Here is a 13430-nt window from a genome sequence, read left to right as displayed (position 1 = left end):
CGAAAACGAGAGAGAATGCAAAGTCTTGCGTTTTCATGCGTATATCGGCTACATGTGCCTGCACCCGAGCGTATCCCATTCATTCGGGTGCAGGCACAAGTAGCAGGCGTAGGGCTGAATTTTCGGCAAGCGTTTTTCCGCTTGCCGAAAAAATCAGCCCTACGCTGCATGTGGCATCAGCCTTAGCTGTAGGTCAGTCTGTGTATGGGCCATCTTTAGCCTCCCCAAACAAAAAAGTCATCCTCCGCCTATGGCTGTATGCTATGCCTTTGCAGAATGAATAAAAGCCTGGGCCCCAATGTAAGGTGGGAGTTTCAGATACCTGTAGGTACAGCATATATTTTCAAGGATAAGTAATATTATTTTTTTTCTATGTGAAAAAGACCCCCCACTAATTGTTTGTAATGTCCTCTAATGATGCCCCCCCCCCGTAAGCGCCAGAGAAAAAGCAAAAACAAACTTGACAGCTTTCTCATATTTTCCATTAATTTTTCCTGTCTAGTTCTAAGTCTCTGTATTCTCTCTAATTCATTAAGCGACTCATTAAACCTTGTTTTTATCAACATTTACCAAGTCATTTGGCTATTCATTGCCCTGTTCTCCACTTTAGTCAAATCTCGCTGCAAAATGGCACCATCCGGCATTGAACTTATAGCGCTCACAATGGTTAGCTCCCATCTCAAATCTAGTAAGAGACAACTGACTATTAAAGTCTCCTTGAGAAAACCATATTGGCCAAACATACCCTCACTTGTCCAGTGAATATTGCCCAGGAAAGCTGACTTTCTGTGCATCAGCCATGTTCAACATAGGGAAAAGCATGTAGTGTATGTCATGATCTAGAGAGTCCTCAAAGCAATGTGGATAGTCCTTGTGAAAGGAGAATCTGAATATATGGATCCAGCCTCATCCCTTAGCCCATCCTAGTGGTTATCTAACATAACCGATTTAAAAACAGGGCATCTCCGGGCTCTCTCCAATAGATCTAGGCCATGCCCAGCCAGGCAGTTTTAGTCTGGGCCTTTAGACTTCACAGTCTGGGACTGTCCCATGATAATAGAGACAGACAGATGTTACTATTATTAGATGTCTATATATTGCAATATACAAGTTGGCCTGACCAGTCCTACATTGATTTTAATCTGATCTAGAACTCTGCTACTTCATCATACAATTTACACTAAGTTTTACCACACTACTTGCTTTCAAGATTAAAGCTTCCAAATGGTTGCCCTTCTTATTGGCCGCCACTTGGATCACCTGACTGTATTTGTAGTTGAAAGGGGGAGGCATTTTTAGTAGCTTTATGCACAGAGAATGTCCCAATGTCCTTAAAAGGGCAATTCACCATTAAGTTTTGGTAAACAGACGATTTTCAATTGGTCTTCAATTTTTTGTGGATTTTTTGAAAGATTGGAATTTCAGCAACAATCTGGTCCAATAGGATCCTAGCAACCAGTTAGTGGCTTGAATGAGCGATTACAATATTAACAGAATTATAAGTATTAAAAGGTAGCAATGAGAATTAAATTGTAGCCTCACAGAGCAATCAATTTCTGGTTGCCGGGGTCAGTGACCCCCATTTGAAAGCCGTAAAGAGTTCAGAATTTAGAAACTCACAAACTCCCCTCTCAAGCAGCTGAGGATACAGACAGGGATACCCATTCTCCCTTGTGGAAAACAAGGATGGCATCCCAGCAGTTATTTGCACCCCAAGAGACACTGAGAATCTTTTTTAAAAACGACTTTTACCATCAATCGATCTACCCGGAGGGAGAGCTGATACTGCTAAATTACCAGATCTCGCCTTTGAACTTCATGGGGAATGGTCTCCTACCCCTAGGAGAACACCTCGTACCCCAAGGGCACCCAGAGAGAAGATGGGGTTATCCAGCTACTGAAACAACCTTCTGGAAGATTAGCTCAGACTCCTGAAACTGATAAATATCTTTCCCTCAAGGGGATTTGGAACTCCATATAAGTCTGCTCCACCTTAACCCTCGGGAAGCCGCTTACTCCTCACAGGACAAGTACATAATGGCTCTCCATCCCAGCCAAATCCTTTCTTAGAGAAAACCTCATAAGGAATGAACCTGGGACAAATAATCCCCTTTTGTTACAGTTTCTAGGTTTGCTTCCGGAACTGTCAGCTCAACTCTCTTTAAAAAAAAATAATCCGATCGTTTGGCCCTGGGGTGTGTGATAACGCATATCGCATGCTTTTTTGCGTTAAAATTGGGGTGTAAAAAAATGCGTGATTCGCTAAAGTATTATCGTCTGCGCTAAGTCACATATCGTGTGCGTTAATTAGTGTGCAACCACATGTGTTAATCTTACTGCGTTGAGTTAATTTGCGCTCAGAAACGAACGCATGATTCACAAACACTTAGACGCGCTAAATATTGTATTAGTATCTGCGAAAATTAACCCCTACTTGGAGCAGGCGGTAATTATAGAAAAGTACAGTTAATGAGCTTTTGGCAACACAATATGGACTTTGCAGTGGGATTTATTCCAGTCTGTGTTGGCCCCAGAGTGATGCAGCCGCCAGTTTGCAGGGAAATGGGCATTTTCAAAAAAAGTAGTTTTACGAACGTAATGCTGTGTATGGCTAACATGGCGTGCACGCGATAAGTAGCGCATGTGTGTTAATTAGCGCACGCAACAAGTAGCATGCTGCATTAATTAGCGCGTGTTGCGTCGAATACAGCACGAAAATAGTCTTCGCGACTTAAATAACGCAAACAGTATTGTGTCTAAATTAACGCAAATATCCTTTTAGTGAATCGGGCGTTAAGACACAAAAAATTAGACACGATAAAATTTTTAACGCATGCTATAAATAGCGCTCTAAATACCGACTTTTAGTGAATCGACCCTCAGATGTGCAAGGGTAACTCCCTACCGTTTATATTTAACCCAACACACTATAATCCCAATTGTGATATTCACAAGCTGCAAGACCTATTGCTTTTTGGGGCTTGCCCCCTTCCCCACCTTCAACATATTAATTCAACCGGATTGGGCTGGATAGGGTTTAGTCGTATTAGTGAGATTTAAGTTGAAACTGAGATTGACACTTTTTTCCAACCAACCACGTTAGCCCAATTCATAGGTGTATTTCACCTTCGCCACTGCCAAACCACCCCAGCCGGGGGGAATTTCCCCAATAAGTCTAATGCCTCTAGATCAGTGCTGTCCAACTTTTGTGGTACCGAGGGCCTGAATTTTTCCGACCTATGTGGTGGAGGGCCGATAATGGAAGCCTGTTTTGACCACTCCCCTTTTTGAAACTGCACCTACTTGAAACTACACCCGTGTTATCACATGACCATACCCGTATTAATGGTTGTAGTACAGCAAAAACCTGCCATACTCTGCCTGCCCTACCCTGCCCGTGTGTGCCATACTTTGCCTTTCCTATGCTGCCTGTGTGTGCCATACTCTGCCTGCCCTACCCTGCCTGTGTGTGCCATACTCTGCCTGACCTATGCTGCCTGTGTGTGCCATACTTTGCCTTTCCTATGCTGCCTGTGTGTGCCATACTCTGCCTGCCCTACCCTGCCTGTGTGTGCCATACTCTGCCTGCCCTATGCTGCCTGTGTGTGCCATACTCTGCCTGCCCTATGCTGCCTGTGTGTTCCATACTCTGCCTGCCCTATGCTGCCTGTGTGTGCCATACTCTGCCTGTCCTATGCTGCCTGTGTGTTCCATACTCTGCCTTCCCTACCCTGCCTACATGTGCCATACTTTGACTGTGTGTGCCATTCTTGGCTGGTTTGTGCCCTACGATGCCTGTGTGTGCCATACACTGCTTGCCCCCATCAAAGCAGCCAGACAGGTGGGGGGCCACGGGCCGCCAGTTGGACAGCACTGCTCTAGTAGAAACTGAGGAGGGGTACTGTATGGTAATAAAAGTATTAGTAGCTTTACACATGAAACCTTTATTTGGCGCACAAAACAATCATATATTTATGCCAAAGTGTGATCTATCCATAAGCACTGATGGCATAGCTATACTAGAAAGGAAGTAAAAATCTGTTTTTCTTATCAGATCTTATGATCCTATACTAACACAATTCTGTAGAAAAAGTAGAGGGCATTGTAGCCCTTTAAAGACACTGTCTTATACCACACAGTAGCATATTTACAGTTGCAGGTAGTGGATATAGGCAAGTTACACAGAATGGGACTGCATTTTCCTCCTATAGTACAGAATATTTTGTCTCCAAGAATGAAATACCTTTGCCTAGGTAAAGGATACATTTCCCTATCTATCCAAATAATAAATGACCTTGTGTTTAAAGTTGGGATTTATTTCTTTATTCTTAAGCATTTTCTAAGCTATTTTTTTTAAAGCATTTATAAATTTAACCTACCGTATATACTCGAGTATAAGCCGAGTTTTTCAGCCCTACAAATGTGCTTAAAAAGTAAGCATCGGCTTATACTCGGGTATATATGGTATTGCGCACAAACTACAGGCAATATGGTCGTTGTGCGTGCACCGCCCCCACCCCCCCTCCCGTGGCCGGCCTTAAGCAGCAAGTATACGCTATGCGCATCACTGCACATAGGGGGCGATATGCCATGAGTAACACCCAGGAGCCAACCCCTTCCTGGACCCCCCATGGACGACCGTGGCGCCGCTTCCTATGTGCAGCGGCGCGATGCTGCACATAGGGAGCGGCGCGCCATGAGGCACACTGGAGCCCCCCCTCCCTGGACCCCCCTGGACGACCGTGGCGCTGTTCATCAGGATTAAGCAGCATGTACACATTATGGGACACAGTGAGTGGCGCAATATATTTATGGGCAGTGTCAATAAGGTTATTCAGACAGTATTCCTTGGCTTTTGTGATGTTTTCTATTGTTTGCATTACTATAAAAAGTAACACCAAGCAACCCAACCCAACCAAGAATACAGAAATGCCGTATTTAGTTATGGGATTAAAGATTTTGTATACCGGTATATGGATGCTTTTCATGCTGCGCCATTGAAGGGCTTATACTCGAGTCAATACATTTTTCCAGTTTTCTTAGGTAAAATTAGGTACCTGGGCTTATATTCGGATCGGCTTATACTCGAGTATATACGGTACTTTCCAAATAAAGGCGAGGGTATATTTCAGAAGTCAGACTCCTGAACTGCACCTGAAAGATGTCTGCTCTCTTACAGCTCCAGCTGAGACACATTTAGGCTGAGTTTCAGCGCTGTACATCTGTCACATAGATGAGACTTTGGAGATTTGAAATTAACCAAAAAGGTTGAATCCCTGCATGTCCAGAACATTCATTAGCTACTCACTGCTAATATGAAAGAGTGTGACTTGTAGTACAATAATAAAATACCAGCAGGAACCAATAAAATATGCCGGAATATTGAAGTAAGGTGCAGATTTTTGGTCAACATCCCACTTTGTACAGTTATCCGACATGCAACTGGTCATGTCCAGAAATACTCTGCACAGGTCATACGGCACAAGGGAGCCATTATCTCTCTCTGTCAATAATCTCTCCACTGTTCCTTAAACATCTTGATTTCCATAGAATTGTGTATGGGGGTACTGTCTATGGGGGGCACTGTGTATGGGGGTACTCTCTATGGGTGCAATTGGGAACACTTTCTATTGGGGGCATTGTGTATGGGGGGTAATTTCTACAGTGGCACTGTGTATAGGGTGTACTGTCTATAGGGGGTAATGTCCGGGGGGACTTTCTATGGGGGGTATTGTCTATCGGGGCACTTTCTATGGGGGGTACTGTCTGGTGGCAATTGGGCGAACTTTCTATGGGGGGTACTGTGTATGGGGAAAGTACTGTCTATTGGCCCCCAAGCGCTGGGTACTGACACACCAACTATATACAGTGTGAGACAGGGATTATTGGACCCCAAGCGCTGGGCACTGACACCCCAATCATACTATATACAGTGTGAGACAGGGATTATTGGCCCCCAAGCGCTGGGCACTGACACCCCAAGCATACTATATACAGTGTGAGACAGGGATTATTGGCCCCCAAGCACTGGGCACTGACACCCCAAGCATACTATATACAGTGTGAGACAGGGATTATTGGCCCCCCAAGCGCTGGGCACTGACACCCCAAGCATACTATATACAGTGTGAGACAGGGATTATTGGCCCCCCAAGCACTGGCACTGACACCCCAAGCATACTATATACAGTGTGAGACAGGGATTATTGGCCCCCCAAGCGCTGGTACTGACACCCCAAGCATACTATATACAGTGTGAGACAGGGGATTATTGGCCCCCAAGCGCTGGGCACTGACACCCCAAGCATACTATAATACAGTGTGAGACAGGGATTATGGCCCCCTAAGCACTGGTACTGACACCCCAAGCATACTATATACAGTGTGAGACAGGGATTATTGGCCCCCAAGCACTGGGCACTGACACCCCAAGCATACTATATACAGTGTGAGACAGGGATTATTGGCCCCCCAAGCACTGACTACAGTGTGACACCCCAAGGCATGACCCCCTATATACAGTGTGAGACAGGGATTATTGGCCCCCAAGCACTGGGCACTGACACCCCAAGCATACTATATACAGTGTGAGACAGGGATTATTGGCCCCCAAGCACTGGGCACTGACACCCCAAGCATACTATATACAGTGTGAGACAGGGATTATTGCCCCCCAAGCACTGGGCACTGACACCCCAAGCATACTATATACAGTGTGAGACAGGGATTATTGGCCCCCCAAGCACTGGCACTGACACCCCAAGCATACTATATACAGTGTGAGACAGGGATTATTGGCCCCCAAGCACTGGCACTGACACCCCAAGCATACTATATACAGTGTGAGACAGGGATTATTGGCCCCCCAAGCACTGGGCACTGACACCCCAAGCATACTATATACAGTGTGAGACAGGGATTATTGGCCCCAAGCACTGGGCACTGACACCCCAAGCATACTATATACAGTGTGAGACAGGGATTATTGGCCCCCCAAACACTGGACTGCACCCCAAGCATACTATATACAGTGTGAGACAGGGATTATTGGCCCCAAGCACTGGCACTGACACCCCAAGCATTACTATATACAGTGTGAGACAGGGATTATTGGCCCCCCAAACACTGGTACTGACACCCCAAGCATACTATATACAGTGTGAGACAGGGATTATTGGCCCCCAAGCACTGGGCACTGACACCCCAAGCATACTATATACAGTGTGAGACAGGGATTATTGGCCCCCAAGCACTGGGCACTGACACCCCCAAGCATACTATATACAGTGTGAGACAGGGATTATTGGCCCCCAAGCACGGCACTGACACCCCAAGCATACTATATACAGTGTGAGACAGGGATTATTGGCCCCAAGCACTGGCACTGACACCCCAAGCATACTATATACAGTGTGAGACAGGGATTATTGGCCCCCAACACTGGTACTGACACCCCAAGCATACTATATACAGTGTGAGACAGGGATTATTGGCCCCCCAAGCACTGGACACCCCAAGCATACTATATACAGTGTGAGACAGGGATTATTGGCCCCCAAGCACTGACACCCCAAGCATACTATATACAGTGTGAGACAGGGATTATTGGCCCCCCCAAGGCACTGACACCCCAAGCATACTATATACAGTGTGAGACAGGGATTATTGGCCCCCCAAGCACTGGGCACTGACACCCCAAGCATACTATATACAGTGTGAGACAGGGATTATTGGCCCCCAAGCACTGGGCACTGACACCCCAAGCATACTATATACAGTGTGAGACAGGGATTATTGGCCCCCCAAACACTGGTACTGACACCCCCAAGCATACTATATACAGTGTGAGACAGGGATTATTGGCCCCCAAGCACTGACACCCCAAGCATACTATATACAGTGTGAGACAGGGATATTGGCCCCCCAAACACTGGTACTGACACCCCAAGCATACTATATACAGTGTGAGACAGGGATTATTGGCCCCCAAGGCACTGACACCCCAAGCATACTATATACAGTGTGAGACAGGGATTATTGGCCCCCCAAGCACTGGGCACTGACACCCCAAGCATACTATATACAGTGTGAGACAGGGATTATTGGCCCCCCAAGCACTGGGCACTGACACCCCAAGCATACTATATACAGTGTGAGACAGGGATTATTGGCCCCCAAGCACTGGCACTGACACCCCAAGCATACTATATACAGTGTGAGACAGGGATTATTGCCCCCCAAGCACTGACACCCCAAGCATACTATATACAGTGTGAGACAGGGATTATTGCCCCCCAAGCACTGACACCCCAAGCATACTATATACAGTGTGAGACAGGGATTATTGGCCCTCCAAGCACTGGGCACTGACACCCCAAGCATACTATATACAGTGTGAGACAGGGATTATTGGCGCCCCAAGCACTGGGCACTGACACCCCAAGCATACTATATACAGTGTGAGATAGGGATTATTGGCCCCCAAGCACTGGGCACTCACACCCCAAGCATACTATATACAGTGTGAGACAGGGATTATTGGCCCCCCAAGCACTGGGCACTGACACCCCAAGTATACTATATACAGTGTGAGACAGGGATTATTGGCCCTCCAAGCACTGGGCACTGACACCCCAAGCATACTATATACAGTGTGAGACAGGGATTATTGGCGCCCAAGCACTGGGCACTCACACCCCAAGCATACTATATACAGTGTGAGATAGGGATTATTGGCCCCCCAAGCACTGACACCCCAAGCATACTATATACAGTGTGAGACAGGGATTATTGGCCCCCCAAGCACTGGGCACTGACACCCCAAGCATACTATATACAGTGTGAGACAGGGATTATTGGCCCTCCAAGCACTGGGCACTCACACCCCAAGCATACTATATACAGTGAGAGACAGGGATTATTGGCCCTCCAAGCACTGGGCACTCACACCCCAAGCATACTATATACAGTGTGAGAAAGGGATTATTGGCCCCCCAAGCACTGGGCACTGGACACCCCAAGCATACTATATACAGTGTGAGACAGGGATTATTGGCCCCCAAGCACTGGGCACTGACACCCCAAGCATACTATATACAGTGTGAGACAGGGATTATTGGCCCCCCAAACACTGGTACTGACACCCCAAGCCATAACTATATACAGTGTGAGACAGGGATTATTGGCCCCCAAGCCACTGACACCCAAGCATACTATTATACAGTGTGAGACAGGGATTATTGGCCCCCCAAACACTGGTACTGACAACCCCAAGCATACTATATACAGTGTGAGACAGGGATTATTGGCCCCAAGCACTGGGCACTGACACCCCAAGCATACTATATACAGTGTGAGACAGGGATTATTGGCCCCCCAAACACTGGTACTGACACCCCAAGCATACTATATACAGTGTGAGACAGGGATTATTGGCCCCCAAGCACTGACACCCCAAGCATACTATATACAGTGTGAGACAGGGATTATTGGCCCCCCAAACACTGGTACTGACACCCCAAGCATACTATATACAGTGTGAGACAGGGATTATTGGCCCCCCAAGCACTGACACCCCAAGCATACTATATACAGTGTGAGACAGGGATTATTGGCCCCCAAGCACTGACACCCCAAGCATACTATATACAGTGTGAGACAGGGATTATTGGCCCCCCAAGCACTGACACCCCAAGCATACTATATACAGTGTGAGACAGGGATTATTGGCCCCCAAGCACTGGGCACTGACACCCCAAGCATACTATATACAGTGTGAGACAGGGATTATTGGCCCCCAAGCACTGGGCACTGACACCCCAAGCATACTATATACAGTGTGAGACAGGGATTATTGGCCCCCCAAACACTGGTACTGACACCCCAAGCATACTATATACAGTGTGAGACAGGGATTATTGGCCCCCAAGCACTGACACCCCAAGCATACTATATACAGTGTGAGACAGGGATTATTGGCCCCCCAAACACTGGTACTGACACCCCAAGCATACTATATACAGTGTGAGACAGGGATTATTGGCCCCCAAGCACTGACACCCCAAGCATACTATATACAGTGTGAGACAGGGATTATTGGCCCCCCAAGCACTGGGCACTGACACCCCAAGCATACTAATATACAGTGTGAGACAGGGATTATTGGCCCCCCAAGCACTGGGCACTGACACCCCAAGCATACTATATACAGTGTGAGACAGGGATTATTGGCCCCCCAAGCACTGGGCACTGACACCCCAAGCATACTATATACAGTGTGAGACAGGATTATTGGCCCCCAAGCACTGGGCACTCACACCCCAAGCATACTATATACAGTGTGAGACAGGGATTATTGGCCCCCAAGCACTGGGCACTGACACCCAAGCATACTATATACAGTGTGAGACAGGGATTATTGGCCCCCAAGCACTGGGCACTGACACCCCAAGCATACTATATACAGTGTGAGACAGGGATTATTGGCCCCCAAGCACTGGGCACTGACACCCCAAGCATACTATATACAGTGTGAGACAGGGATTATTGCCCCCCAAGCACTGACACCCCAAGCATACTATATACAGTGTGAGACAGGGATTATTGCCCCCCCAAGCACTGACACCCCAAGCATACTATATACAGTGTGAGACAGGGATTATTGGCCCTCCAAGCACTGGCACTGACACCCCAAGCATACTATATACAGTGTGAGACAGGGATTATTGGCGCCCAAGCACTCGGCACTCACACCCCAAGCATACTATATACAGTGTGAGATAGGGATTATTGGCCCCCCCAAGCACTGACACCCCAAGCATACTATATACAGTGTGAGACAGGGATTATTGGCCCCCCAAGCACTGGGCACTGACACCCCAAGCATACTATATACAGTGTGAGACAGGGATTATTGGCCCTCCAAGCACTGGGCACTCACAACCCCAAGCATACTATATACAGTGAGAGACAGGGATTATTGGCCCTCCAAGCACTGGGCACTGACACCCCAAGCATACTATATACAGTGTGAGACAGGGATTATTGGCCCTCCAAGCACTGGGCACTCACACCCCAAGCATACTATATACAGTGTGAGACAGGGATTATTGGCCCTCCAAGCACTGGGCACTGACACCCCAAGCATACTATATACAGTGAGAGACAGGGATTATTGGCCCTCCAAGCACTGGGCACTGACACCCCAAGCATACTATATACAGTGAGAGACAGGGATTATTGGCCCTCCAAGCACTGGGCACTCACACCCCAAGCATACTATATACAGTGTGAGACAGGGATTATTGGCCCCCCAAGCACTGGGCACTGACAACCCCAAGCATACTATATACAGTGTGAGACAGGGATTATTGGCCCCCAAGCACTGGGCACTGACACCCCAAGCATACTATATACAGTGTGAGACAGGGATTATTGCCCCCCCAAGCACTGACACCCCAAGCATACTATATACAGTGTGAGACAGGGATTATTGCCCCCCCAAGCACTGGGCACTGACACCCCAAGCATACTATATACAGTGTGAGACAGGGATTATTGGCCCCCAAGCACTGGGCACTGACACCCCAAGCATACTATATACAGTGTGAGACAGGGATTATTGGCCCCCAAGCACTGGGCACTGACACCCCAAGCATACTATATACAGTGTGAGACAGGGATTATTGCCCCCCCAAGCACTGACACCCCAAGCATACTATATACAGTGTGAGACAGGGATTATTGCCCCCCCAAGCACTGACACCCCAAGCATACTATATACAGTGTGAGACAGGGATTATTGGCCCTCCAAGCACTGGGCACTGACACCCCAAGCATACTATATACAGTGTGAGACAGGGATTATTGGCCCCCAAGCACTGGGCACTCACACCCCAAGCATACTATATACAGTGTGAGACAGGGATTATTGGCCCCCAAGCACTGGGCACTGACACCCCAAGCATACTATATACAGTGTGAGACAGGGATTATTGGCCCCCAAGCACTGGGCACTGACACCCCAAGCCATACTATATACAGTGTGAGACAGGGATTATTGGCCCCCCAAGGCACTGACACCCCAAGCATACTATATACAGTGTGAGACAGGGATTATTGGCCCCCCAAGCGCTGGGCACTGACACCCCAAGCATACTATATACAGTGTGAGACAGGGATTATGGCCCCCAAGCACTGGGCACTCACACCCCAAGCATACTATATACAGTGTGAGACAGGGATTATTGGCCCCCAAGCACTGGGCACTGACACCCCAAGCATACTATATACAGTGTGAGACAGGGATTATTGGCCCCCAAGCGCTGGGCACTGACACCCCAAGCATACTATATACAGTGTGAGACAGGGATTATTGGCCCCCCAAGCACTGACACCCCAAGCATACTATATACAGTGTGAGACAGGGATTATTGGCCCCCTAAGCACTGGTACTGACACCCCAAGCATACTATATACAGTGTGAGACAGGGATTATTGGCCCCCAAGCACTGGGCACTGCACCCCAAGCATACTATATACAGTGTGAGACAGGGATTATTGCCCCCCCAAGCACTGACACCCCAGCATACTATATACAGTGTGAGACAGGGATTATTGGCCCTCCAAGCACTGGCACTGACACCCCAAGCATACTATATACAGTGTGAGACAGGGATTATTGGCCCCCAAGCACTGGGCACTCACACCCCAAGCATACTATATACAGTGTGAGACAGGGATTATTGGCCCCCAAGCACTGGTACTGACACCCCAAGCATACTATATACAGTGTGAGACAGGGATTATTGGCCCCCCAAGCACTGGGCACCACACCCCAAGCATACTATATACAGTGTGAGACCAGGGATTATTGGCCCCCAAGCACTGGGCACTGACACCCCAAGGCATACTATATACAGTGTGAGACAGGGATTATTGGCCCCCAAGCACTGGGCACTGACACCCCAAGCATACTATATACAGTGTGAGACAGGGATTATTGGCCCCCAAGCACTGGGCACTGACACCCCAAGCATACTATATACAGTGTGAGACAGGGATTATTGGCCCCCCAAGCACTGGGTACTGACACCCCAAGCATACTATATACAGTGTGAGACAGGGATTATTGGCCCCCAAGCACTGGGCACTGACACCCCAAGCATACTATATACAGTGTGAGACAGGGATTATGCCCCCCAAGCACTTGACACCCCAAGCATACTATATACAGTGTGAGACAGGGATTATTGGCCCCCCAAGCACTGACACCCCAAGCATACTATATACAGTGTGAGACAGGGATTATTGGCCCTCCAAGCACTGGGCACTGACACCCCAAGCATACTATATACAGTGTGAGACAGGGATTATTGGCGCCCAAGCACTGGGCACTCACACCCCAAGCATACTATATACAGTGTGAGATA

This window comes from Xenopus tropicalis, chromosome 7 (assembly GCF_000004195.4).
Source record: "Xenopus tropicalis strain Nigerian chromosome 7, UCB_Xtro_10.0, whole genome shotgun sequence".
Classification (NCBI taxonomy): Eukaryota; Metazoa; Chordata; class Amphibia; order Anura; family Pipidae; genus Xenopus; species Xenopus tropicalis.
The sequence above is the reverse complement of the archived record's forward strand: the minus strand, read 5'-3'. Positions refer to the sequence as shown.